We start from the raw sequence: 11,064 nt of genomic DNA, 5'->3' as shown, positions 1-11,064 counted from the left end.
GTGAGAGGTCCCTTTGGAGCCTCTTTGTCTTGTTCCCCTCACATTATCAAGGCTTTTACTGAATATGTTTCTGAGTACGTGTGTGCTCTTGTTAGAAGGAGGGAGGGGTACAATGACACAGGAGAAAAAAAGGGTTAGCCAGCTCCCTGCAAAGCCAGGGAGAAGAAAATTCAGCACACCCTGAGGGCTATGTGCAAATTATCATTCATGGAGGGAGGAGCAGACAGCTGGATATCATTAAGGAAAGATGTTGTGGACTTTGAGAGGGTTTTTTGCAGATAGGGAGAATTTCTTGTGGCCTGGCCTCTAGTTGGAGAGGAGGTGTTTCTGTGGCCCAGATGACTGCAGAACATGACTGTTGAACTCTGCACCAAAAGGGAAAGGACTGCTTATTTGTAAAGGGAGAATTCTTAGTTTGGAGCTGTATCAGCAGAGAGAAACTGAGGCATGACTGTGCTCAAATGATGAATGAGATAAGTTCTGTTTAACAGCCTGATAGTAAGTACTTGCAAGATTGATCTTGCAAGAATGTTTAAGCACCTATGAATAGGATTAACTTCTTAAAGAATTGAGCTCTAATGGTGCTTAAATGTCTTATGGTGTTTGTGTTTTGTTTCTGTGTATCAGAATTTTTTATGTTTCTCTTTTGCAGTTAATACCAGGGTAGCAAAAAATAGTTTTGTTTTTGAAGAAGAGATAAACCAGAAGACAACAGAACTAAACACTAACAAAAAGATACCAAGGAAACTCATTATTGTCCTTTGCTTTCAAATAGCAGTCAGTAGATCCATTCTCAGAGGCTCAGATAGTTCTGCTTTTCAAGGGGCTTTAACATGAGGAAGAACTAGAAAATAATTTGAGGTCTCCAACAGATGCCAATGCTTCTGGCTACCTCCTAACAGATCATCAAGGAGAACCATATTTATGCCTTTTAGTGTGACTAAGAAATGCTGAATTCAGAAAAGCTGGCAATGCAAAAAAGGGTAGATCAAAAATAGACTTTACTTGGATCTGTAAAGTACTAGTGTTTACTGTTCTTATGTTTAATATTCAAGTGCTCTTTCTGGAGGATCCATCCTAAAGAATGTTTCCTCAAGAGTAGAACTTGCTGCTGTGTAAACTATTAGCTATAAATATTTTCTGCACATTAATGCAACTTCTTCTCAAAGCCCCAGATCTCATGAAAATTTATTTTGCCAAGCTCATTTCAGTTCAGATAAAACATACGTGCCAAGTCCTTTGTTTGAGAACATGCTAACTTTTGGGATCTGGTCTTCTCTCCTGTGAAAAATCTTACTTTTGTAAGAGTTTAACTTGGTTAGCAGAACAGTTATACCAAAGATTTTTGGCAAGTCAATTCCTAATAAAACTTTATTTTCCTACAGTATGCTTGGGAAGACTCTCCTCTTCATATACTGAAAGGCTCTCACTAGCCAATGGCTATTTTTCAAAACAATTCTTTCTTAAATTATAGTTCCTCAGTGACTGTCTCTCCTCTGGTTTTGGGATTGTGATTATATTTATATTATTGTAACATTGATTAAAACTCTGATTATGATATATTTTTAGTGTTAAAGGGATTATTTTCTAAAGCATAGGGGAAATGAAAATTGGCAAGCCAATGGCTATAGCCTTTTCTTGGGTTTTATGTATCATCTGTTTCAATGAGTACTCAGAGCATCTCTATATGCACAAGCAATGTGGTGTGTGCATAAGAGCCATGCAACCCACAGTGCAGTACTAGAGACTAATAGATTTTTAAGGCCAGAAGGGACCATTATGATCATTTAGTCTGACCTCCAGCGTAACTCAGGCCATAGACAGTCACCCTGTAATTGTTGCATCAAAGGCAATAGCTTGTGGTTGAATTCTAACATAGTCTTTAAAGAAAGACACATGAATCAAAATGAGATTTGTGGTAACACTTGCAATCAGGAGAGCAGAATGGACATGCAGCAGGGTCTCTGAATGTTGGTGATGTATATTAGGGCTACTGGCAGTTTTCCTGTCATTTATCAACATTTATTAGGATGCTCAAAAAAATCCTAGTTAAAAAAAAATCCTAGAGAGACTCACAATTACTTCTGTTCCCACCTCACAGTACAATTTTATATTCTGTGCCATGTAATACTGCTTTCAGGGCTCATTTCAGCCTGCCCTGTCAGACTAGGTATAACTTTAGCATTCTCTTGATAATCGTTATAGGCTTGTATTGCTTTTCTTTGATTCTAAATCCCATGCAGTCATGTGAGTGGCCTAAAAATCCCTGTATAGGGTATGCACATATAGGAGCCCATAGTATGGAATAGTGACTATGCTGTAGTCCTGGAATTTACCTGCAATGTGGACCCTGTTCCACATACACAACACAGATTTGTGCTCACAGGACCACATTTCACCCATTGCATTTGAAAGTATTGATAGGTTGTAGTAAATGTATTTTAAAATAAACTGATTGTTGTAACTGAAGCCTACTGTAATGTCAGTAAAAGTGGGGCCTTTCTTTAAAAATCTCAGCTCTTATTCTCTGAGTTTAGGACAAGGCACCATAGGCTATTAATAGACTTTTTATCAGAGTAAGTAGAGAGTTATGGTCTCAGATTTCCTAAACGATGTTTTATTGCTCTTCTAACAAGCGATCAACTTGGTTACTTGTGCCCTGCTAACAATGTCTCTTTTGAAATGAGTGTTTACAGCAGTATTTGAACTAAACTGGATTTAGTGACTTTGTCTTTTGTTATTTTTTCAGAAAGGAAATAAACAGGGTCACTCAACAAGGAAGAAAACCACAACAGAGAAAACATGCCTGGTCAGTTCTCTTTTTTTATTAAAATTCATTAGGATGCTCAAACAAAGAGTCTTTTAAAAATATTCCGAAGAGTCCTGCAGCAACTGCTGTTGTCATCTCACAGTACAATTTTGTATTCTGTGGAATGTAGTATGATATTCAGGGCTCATTTCAGCCTGCCCTGTCAGACTAGGGCACAGAACTAGCTGCTGCCTTACATTTAAGGGAGAGAAGAACTGAAAAAACCTTAACAGAATCAATTTAAATATTGTCACTCCAGGTTCTCATGTCGTTGTATGGAATTTCAGGTAGGACTCACTTCCCTTGTAGCCCTGATGACTGGACCAGGCCAGTGAAAAATGTATAGACTTCATTGTGATAACCACTCTTCTGAAGAGCACAGAATCATATTGATAACTGCACATGTTTTGAGTTGTTCCCTAGAGTTGAAATATATATTTAAGCATGGTTGAAATCTCTGGCTTTGATACAGTCATTTTTTGTTTAGCATTAAAGGAGACTTTAATTACATAATGTTTATTATTTTTATGTGGGGACTAGTAACTACTTGTTCTATTAGAGCAGGGGTGGGCAAACTGTGGCCCGGGGGCCGCATCCGGCCTTTCAGATGTTTTCATCCAGCCCTTGAGCTCTCTCCGGAGAGTGGGGTCTGGGGCTTGCCTTGCTCCTGCGCTCCAGCCATGGAGCGGGGTTGGTGCTTGGCTCCCGGAAGCAGTGGCATGTCTCCCTCCTCCGGCTCCTATGCGTAGGGGCAGCCAAGGGGCTCTGCACGGTGCCCCCACCCCAAGCGCCACCCCTCCGCAGCTCCCATTGGCCGGGAACCATAGCCAATGGGAACTGCAGGGGCAGCGCCTGCGGACGAGGCAGGGCGCAGAGCCGCCTGGCCGCACTTCTGTGTAGGAGCCGGAGGGGGGATATGCTGCTGCTTCGGGGAGCTGCTTGATGTAAGTGCCTCCTGGAGCCTGCAACCCTGACTCCTTTCCATGCCCCAACTCTCTGTCCCAGCCCTGATCCCCCTCTTACCCTCCAAATCCCTTGGTCACAGCCTGGAGCACCCTCCTGCACCTCCAACCCCTCATCCCCAGCCCCACCCCAGAGCCTGCACCCCAGCTGGAGCCCTCACCCCCCTCCCGCACCCCAACCCCAATTTCGTGAGCATTCATTGCCCACCATACAATTTCCATACCCAGATGTGGCCCTCGAGCCAAAAAGTTTGCCCACCCCAGTATTAGAGTAATACGAAAACAGTTTCAGTGTTAGCAGTAAATTGAAATTTTGCTCCTTTCTTTGACCCACTTGTAACGCTTTCTTGTTTACTAGTGTAATTTATTTTTGGCAGTTGTACATTAGCTAGGGAACATTAAATCTCAAATCTTGTTCTGCTGGGTTGCTAGTCGGTCTGTCTGTCCCAGGTGGATTGTTTTCAATAAACCAGCTTGACAGATCATTTTATTTCCAGAAGTACTGCATGTAGATAAATATAAGCTCCTGGGGAGAAATCTTCTAGAACCTTTCTCATACTTATGGGACCAAGTTCTGGCTTTGGGGTATCTAAAAGGACATGGGCTGAAAGGGAAAATATCACATGCAATTATCGGCCTTGTTCCTGGCTCCTTCAAAACAGTGAGAGCTATAACTCTTCTGGCCCATTAAGATGCAGAGGGATGTGGCTGGACTTGGGGATCAGAGAGCATGGTCATAGGTTTCAGAGCAGACTCCCAATCCACTTGTCACTGCAACTGCACAGCTCCCTCCCTCCCTCCCTATTTGGGTCCTACCATTGTTTTTTGTCACTTGTAATCTATGTTGTTTCTGTACTCATTTAGTAGAGAAACAGAATCTGGCCCATGTTGCCTATCTAATCAGCTACTGTATAGCAGTATATATTGTGATGATTATGTGGTACAAAGATAGCAATTATTTTAGTTTTAAAACTGTGTAAAATCCTTCACGAAAGGTCAGATATAGAGCAGCATTTTTCACCACCAACATTGAGAAGATGGAGAAACTCACTAGGAATAAGGGTCTTATGCTGAGAGGTTCAGTCCTCAATAGAAATTATGTATTCTGCAGTGATCACGAATCTCTATGCAATTAGGATGAATTATGATAACTTGCAAAGACTTACTGTTAGCATGCCTGAGAGAAGTGTTTCCTAATTTTTATTCCAGAAGTTCTCAAACTTTTTTCATGTTATCTACATTTTAATAGGCTGAGTGTCTCATGGACATATCACCAACCACTTGTGATTGCCTAGCCATCTCTCCTCCTATTTGCAATCTACAACATCCCTGTGGTACCTAAAGCAATGGCTTACCGTTTAACAGAAAGGTGGTTGTTTTTTTTTATGATCTTGTAAAGCAATTTAACAGCTGGATACAAGGAGTAAAGCTAGTACCATGTGATCAGACACCAGCTCTCTGCAGACCTGGAACTGCTTTATTTTGTCAGATTATTGGGCTTCAGTCTAGATAGTCACTCAATTTTTAGATCCAGTCACTGCTGAAGAAATCTCTACCTGCTAGTCTTTTATGACACTACACTGTATTGAATTGCCTCTGAAGGTCTAAGAGTTGCTTTGGCATAATTCTAACATTGTCTTGATGCCGTAATAATTATAGGTTTGTACTGGCTTTGCTTTGATTCTAAATCCCATCAGATAAGTGGGGAATTCACAAAGTCATACTACACAATGAAAAATAACTACTTCTCATGAACATCAACTGTTACTATGTAGTAACTCTTAGCCAAGTTAAAAGAACAGCATTTGTTTCCATTGCTACTGTCTCTATGGGATTGAAGACGCTGGGGAATCTGGGAGTGTCGCCTTTAAGGTACCAAGCAGAAAAGTTAACCACTAATAGCACACATGAAGAATTGGTAATCTATTCACAGAGAAATATAGCATAAACATAGGATAAAGCTCTAGCTCATCATATGAAGAAAAATCAGTAAATTAAGTAGAGATGGACCTAACCTGGAACCATAAATCAACAAATTTTGGTGTGTACTTCTTTGAAATATGGACCTTAATTTCATACAAATGCAGTGGACTGGACTAGATGACCTCTCGAGGTCCCTTCCAGTTCTATGATTCTATGAATTGGGCCTATACCTAGCATAATATGTAGGGCTGAGAATCAAAAGGCATGTGATCTTTTCCTTAAATTCAGATTTGCTGCTTGGGACCATCTCTATTAGCTGATTTGCATGACATTCTTGATGAACTAGTGAACTCTGTAGCCCCCTCTTATTTAATTTTTACATACATTTTCAGTTTGGTTTTAATATATTTTGGTTTTAAATGAGTATAATGCACGGAGCTTACAATAGGGGATTTTCTGTGTAAATAATTTTATATTCAGGGTACTATGAATAAAAGGGGTTGGGAGAAAGTTAAGCTTGGGAGACCAAAATATATTCTGCAGTGAGCAAAACAGGTTTCCCTGAAGGACACAGAGCAGACTGTTCTTGACCGTCTGTTCTGCTGTCACATGGTGGCACAGTCTCCCTACTGAAACTGATGACTTGTCTGGAATATCTCATCCTCTCTTGGTCTGTCTCTGGTCCCTCTGCTCTCCATAATCCCACAAATGTGCATTAAGTGAAAGACAAGGATGGGGCAAATAAGGAAAGCATACTAGCCTCCTACAGAAGAAGAGCAGTTACTGCCTTCTGCAGTTGTGTGGTCATGGAGTTACCATGATTCAACTGTGTTTTATGTCTTAGACACAGTCTGAATTTAAATCTCTCTTCCCATACCCCTCAAAAAAAACCATGCATTTCACTTGTCTGTGCTATCATCCTATCAGTTCTCCAGCCATCCAAAGTTTTCCAGGAAAACAGGGTGGACAAATGTTTAATATCTAAGATGAACATGTGAAGATGTGTGAATTTTTTCAAAAATAATCTTATAGGCCTTTATTTGTCCTCTTTGCAGGTTACATTTAAAATGGAATAGTAAATGGAATGGGAAATACATACTTACATCTCCTCATAGGCCAATTTAAGCAGGGGACAAAATTGTGGAACACTGGTGTACAGCTATTGAAGTGAGTAGAACTACACTAGCTGACTATGAGCATGTTTATAAGAAGTTTATATTTATCTGTAATTGCCTATCTGAGGATAAGAGCTCTTGACTATTTGTCATTGCTACTGTCAAGAACTAGATTATAGCTCTAATAACCACATGCATAAATTAAAATACAGTCTAACAGGTGTGACTGTGACCTATACATCTGAAAAATGGGTTTCCTTAAAGTGACATAGATGGTATGCAATGCTGCAACTACAGTCTTTTTGGCTGTCAAAATGTTGTTGATATAACCACCAGTTTTCTAAAGTGACATTTCTCCAACTGGATTGATTGGTGCTCATAAGCTCTAAGCACTACTAACTTGATAGTCATAACTAGCTGTGTACTGCTCATGAATTGTTTTTGCTGTGATATCAGCAACAAATTATAAACATACAATTTGTCACACAAGAAAACTAATACAGGAAGAATAAATAAATGGCTACAGTGTAAGAATATCTTAATTACAATTACTTTTTAGAGTTCTGTATGTGTGTTATTTTAACAAACATTAAAGAACCAGTCCTCTGTGTTCCACCTTTCTGGTACTGAAAATGAGTTGTTGCAATCAACCAAAGTAGTACTGGTGTATAATTGTAAATTCCTTTTGGATCATTGTGGCACACGGTATTGCCATTCTTTCCACAGATCAATAACTTGTGTTACAACTTATTGTTGCAAAGTAGAGCTACAGTTGTGTCTAGGGCTATGTATTGTAATGATATGAGAGAGTGTGAGAATTATAAATTCTCAGCAATAAATCTTTAGACAAAGTTGAGGTAGTGAACTGATTACAATAATAAATATTTAAAACAATGACACTTGTAGCTAAGGTTCCACAGCCAACTTTAATTATCCTGTGTGGCCTGAATGTTAGCATTTTTTCCAGAAAGATTTTCTGATTAAAATTTATCACAAGGATAAGTGTGAAGGGGTCCATGTTGTGCTTAAGATTAGAAATCAGTTTATTATTTAACGGAAGCATTACTGTGGTTTCATAATGTACCTTCCCCGAATGTTAGATATTTCTAGCATCCCCAGTTAGCTGTATATTCTCCCCTCAGGACTTTCATTTTGGAAACAAGGGACAAATAGACTAATCTTTTCACACTTTGTATCTGCACATTGGTGTATATATAAAACTAAATAACTGGGCCACTCAGCTCTGGAAAGGAAGCCTAATCCAGTTCCTGAAGACCTAGAGCCAGTGTGGCAGCTCTGTCACATTTCCTGGTACTGTGTGTGCAGGGGGTGGGGAGGGGCAGCACCATTGTGCACCCTGTTCTCAAAAAATACTGGCAACGTGATCCCTCAGTGACAAGAGGACTCTTGGAGCCAGCCAGATATAATGTAGGGCAATGCTAAGGTTGCTTTACCTTTATGGCAGGGACCTGACTAGCCCCCAGAGTCTGGATTAGAGACACATGCCATCCCTTCCCCATTTTACTGAGCATATCTTGTCAGCAGCAGAGGCTCTACCCAATATTTTTATTCTTGTAAGAAAAAAAGGGTTGCAATTAGAAGAAATCTCTCTCTAAAAATAGTCATTGCCTGTTTACAAACAGCAAGCAAGTACTTTGGTAAGCCATTATTATAGCCCTGGCAAAATGAGAACACTGCCTTGTGTTTTCAAAATTTCTTCTTTGACATTCTTTTAAGAACTGGAATATGCTGACATTACCTTAACTAGACCTGCCTTTGTAATTTGAAATCAGTTCAAATTCCTTCTTATCTTCACATTATGATAGTGGAATATGGATGCTACTGAGGCTTAATATCAGATGAACATGACGTGCTCATGCCTAGAATGGCTGCTTGGCCTACCAGATGTGGAGTTTCCAAGTTAGGAAGAAAACCAACAAATGTGAGACGCTACCAAAGAAGCTTCTTTATCTTTCCTTCCAAGTTGTCAGCCAAGAAATAACCTTAACTGTGGCCTTAGCAAAACTTTGGCTGGTAGCAATGAAGAGTTAGCTTCAGGGGCAGAAACCTTTATTTTTGTTTCAGCAGGCATGCAAGAGTATCAGATACAATGCCACAAATTATTAGTAAGAGAGGCTAATGCCACTTTACAATTTGTACTTACATAAGACAGTATAGGCTAACTGATACAATCAGTGAGGAGCCTGCTTTGGACCATAGAATTTCAATATGCATAGTTCAGGTACTGCTCTAATCGTCTTTCCAGGCGACTTCCATTTCATTTTATTTTTATTTTATTTAATCACAGAATTGTGCCTGTTTTAATGGTGATTGGAAATCTCTAACTTCAGAAATATCTGGACTCAACATAAAATCATGTTTTACAGTATCTACTCCAGAAACTCACTCAAATAGAACAGCAAGAGGAAAAGGAGAACTGAGGTGCATTGTCAGAGCTGTGTGGAGAAATGATAGACATCAGCCATAGTACCCTGTGCAACACGCCTATCTGGTCTTGCAAGGTAAGCGTGGCTGAACCAAGTTACGACTTTCTTAACCCCATTACTTACTTTCCCCATTTTTTTTCCCCCTCTCGAGTAAAGAAGTTATTTTTAGGCTCCAACATCTATCTTTATTCAGTTCTTTTCCAGGCATTGCAAGAAAAAGTTTACTTCTCCCATATTGACTATAATGAAAGGGGTCTCCTAAGTACAACAGAATCCTGTTGTTCAAAAACAAACATGTCTGAATAGAAGTTCTTTCTCCTGAAATGCATTACTGTTATGAAAACCTCTCACTTGACTCAATTTAAATAAATTCTGTTTCTTTGAGATAAACAGGATTCTAGTGGATTGTATAGACCTCTTAAACAGCTTAGCAAAGGAAGATATAGCTTTGAGTTAAAGGGCAGCCCCAATATGACAGAGCTCCCTTGGTATTATACATTAATGCTTGTTGCCTTTCACTATAGAAGTGAGCAAGAAGGGGCAGCATTATACCCTAAATTTGTTTAAGTACTTCCAGAATGCCAATATTGTCTGCACACACTCATCCATAACAATTGATTTATAGGAATCTTAAATGGTTATTTTCTCATACATGGCCTACATAGAGGGCAGGAGAATGATGAAGCACTAAAACATGCTGCATGCCCCCCATGCATGTTTTCCTGTTTAGTCTGCAATTAGGGATAATCTACTCAAGGATTACTCATACATTGCCTAGCAACAAAATATCTTGAACAATAAAAGCATTTGTTTTAGGATTTTAAAGTCCATTTGTTTGGGTAAGGTCAAACTACTTTTAAGGTGAGTCTTGATTGTCTGGTAATTCTAGAGATAACTCTGTGGTGTCTTAGATTGAGGCTGAGACTTCCTTTTTAAAATTGTCACAATTAACAAACAAAGATTTGGAGTGGAAATCTCACTGGAATGCTTAACCTGCAGTTTTGGAAATAGCAGCCTGTCAAGGCTGCTTCCCCACTTTGAACTTTAGGGTACAAATGTGGGGGCCTGCATGAAACTTCTAAGCTTAACTACCAGCTTAGATCTGGTCCGCTGCCACCATTCCCAAAGCTAATTCCCTTCCCTGGGTAGCCTTGAGAAACCTTTCACCAATTCCCTGGTGAATACAGTTCCAACCCCCCTGGGATCTTAAAACAAGGAGAAATTAACCATTCCCCTCCTTCCTCCCACCAACTCCTGGTGAATACAGTTCCAACCCCCTTGGATCTAAAACAAGGAAAAAAATCAATCAGGTTCTTAAAAAGAAGGTTTTTAATTAAAGAAAAAGGTAAAAAATTCTCTGTAAAATCAGTATGGAAAATAACTTTACAGGGTAAACAAACAAAGAGCTCAGAGGACCCCCCTCTAGCCTCAGGTTCAAAGTATAGCAAACAAAGATGCTAGTAAAAGGTACATTTACAAGTTGAGAAAACAAAGGAAAACTAACACGCCTTGCCCGGCTATTTACTTACAAGTTTGAAATAGGAGAGACTTGTTTAGAAAGATGTGGAGAACCTGGATTGATGTCTGGTCCCTCTCAGTCCCAAGAGCGAATGAACTCCCAAACAAAGAGCACAAACAAAAGCCTCCCCCAAGATTTGAAAGTATCTTGTCCCCTTATTGGTCCTTTGGGTCAGATGCCAGCCAGGTTACCTGAGCTTCTTAACCATTTACAGGGAAAAGGATTTTGGAGTCTCTGGCCAGGAGGGATTTTATAGTACTGTACACAGGACAGCTGTTACACTGGCAAA

The 11,064-nt window shown here is 39.7% G+C and overlaps 1 long non-coding RNA gene across 2 annotated transcripts; it reads left to right on the top strand.

Moving 5' to 3' along the window:
* Window positions 1-293: 293 nt before the first annotated feature.
* LOC135973842 (uncharacterized) lies at window positions 294-9,958 on the top strand. 2 transcript variants are annotated; one of them, XR_010590881.1, is made up of 5 exons: window positions 294-498; window positions 2,750-2,809; window positions 6,750-6,861; window positions 9,197-9,331; window positions 9,450-9,958. It is a non-coding gene; the product is annotated as an uncharacterized LOC135973842 (long non-coding RNA). The 2 variants fall into 2 exon arrangements; XR_010590880.1 differs by lacking the exon at window positions 294-498 and having other exon boundaries at window positions 2,642-2,809.
* The last annotated feature ends 1,106 nt before the right edge of the window (window positions 9,959-11,064 follow it).

The sequence above is a fragment of the Chrysemys picta genome, chromosome 10 (assembly GCF_011386835.1).
Source record: "Chrysemys picta bellii isolate R12L10 chromosome 10, ASM1138683v2, whole genome shotgun sequence".
NCBI lineage: Eukaryota > Metazoa > Chordata > Testudines > Emydidae > Chrysemys > Chrysemys picta.
The sequence above is the reverse complement of the archived record's forward strand: the minus strand, read 5'-3'. Positions and strand labels throughout refer to the sequence as shown.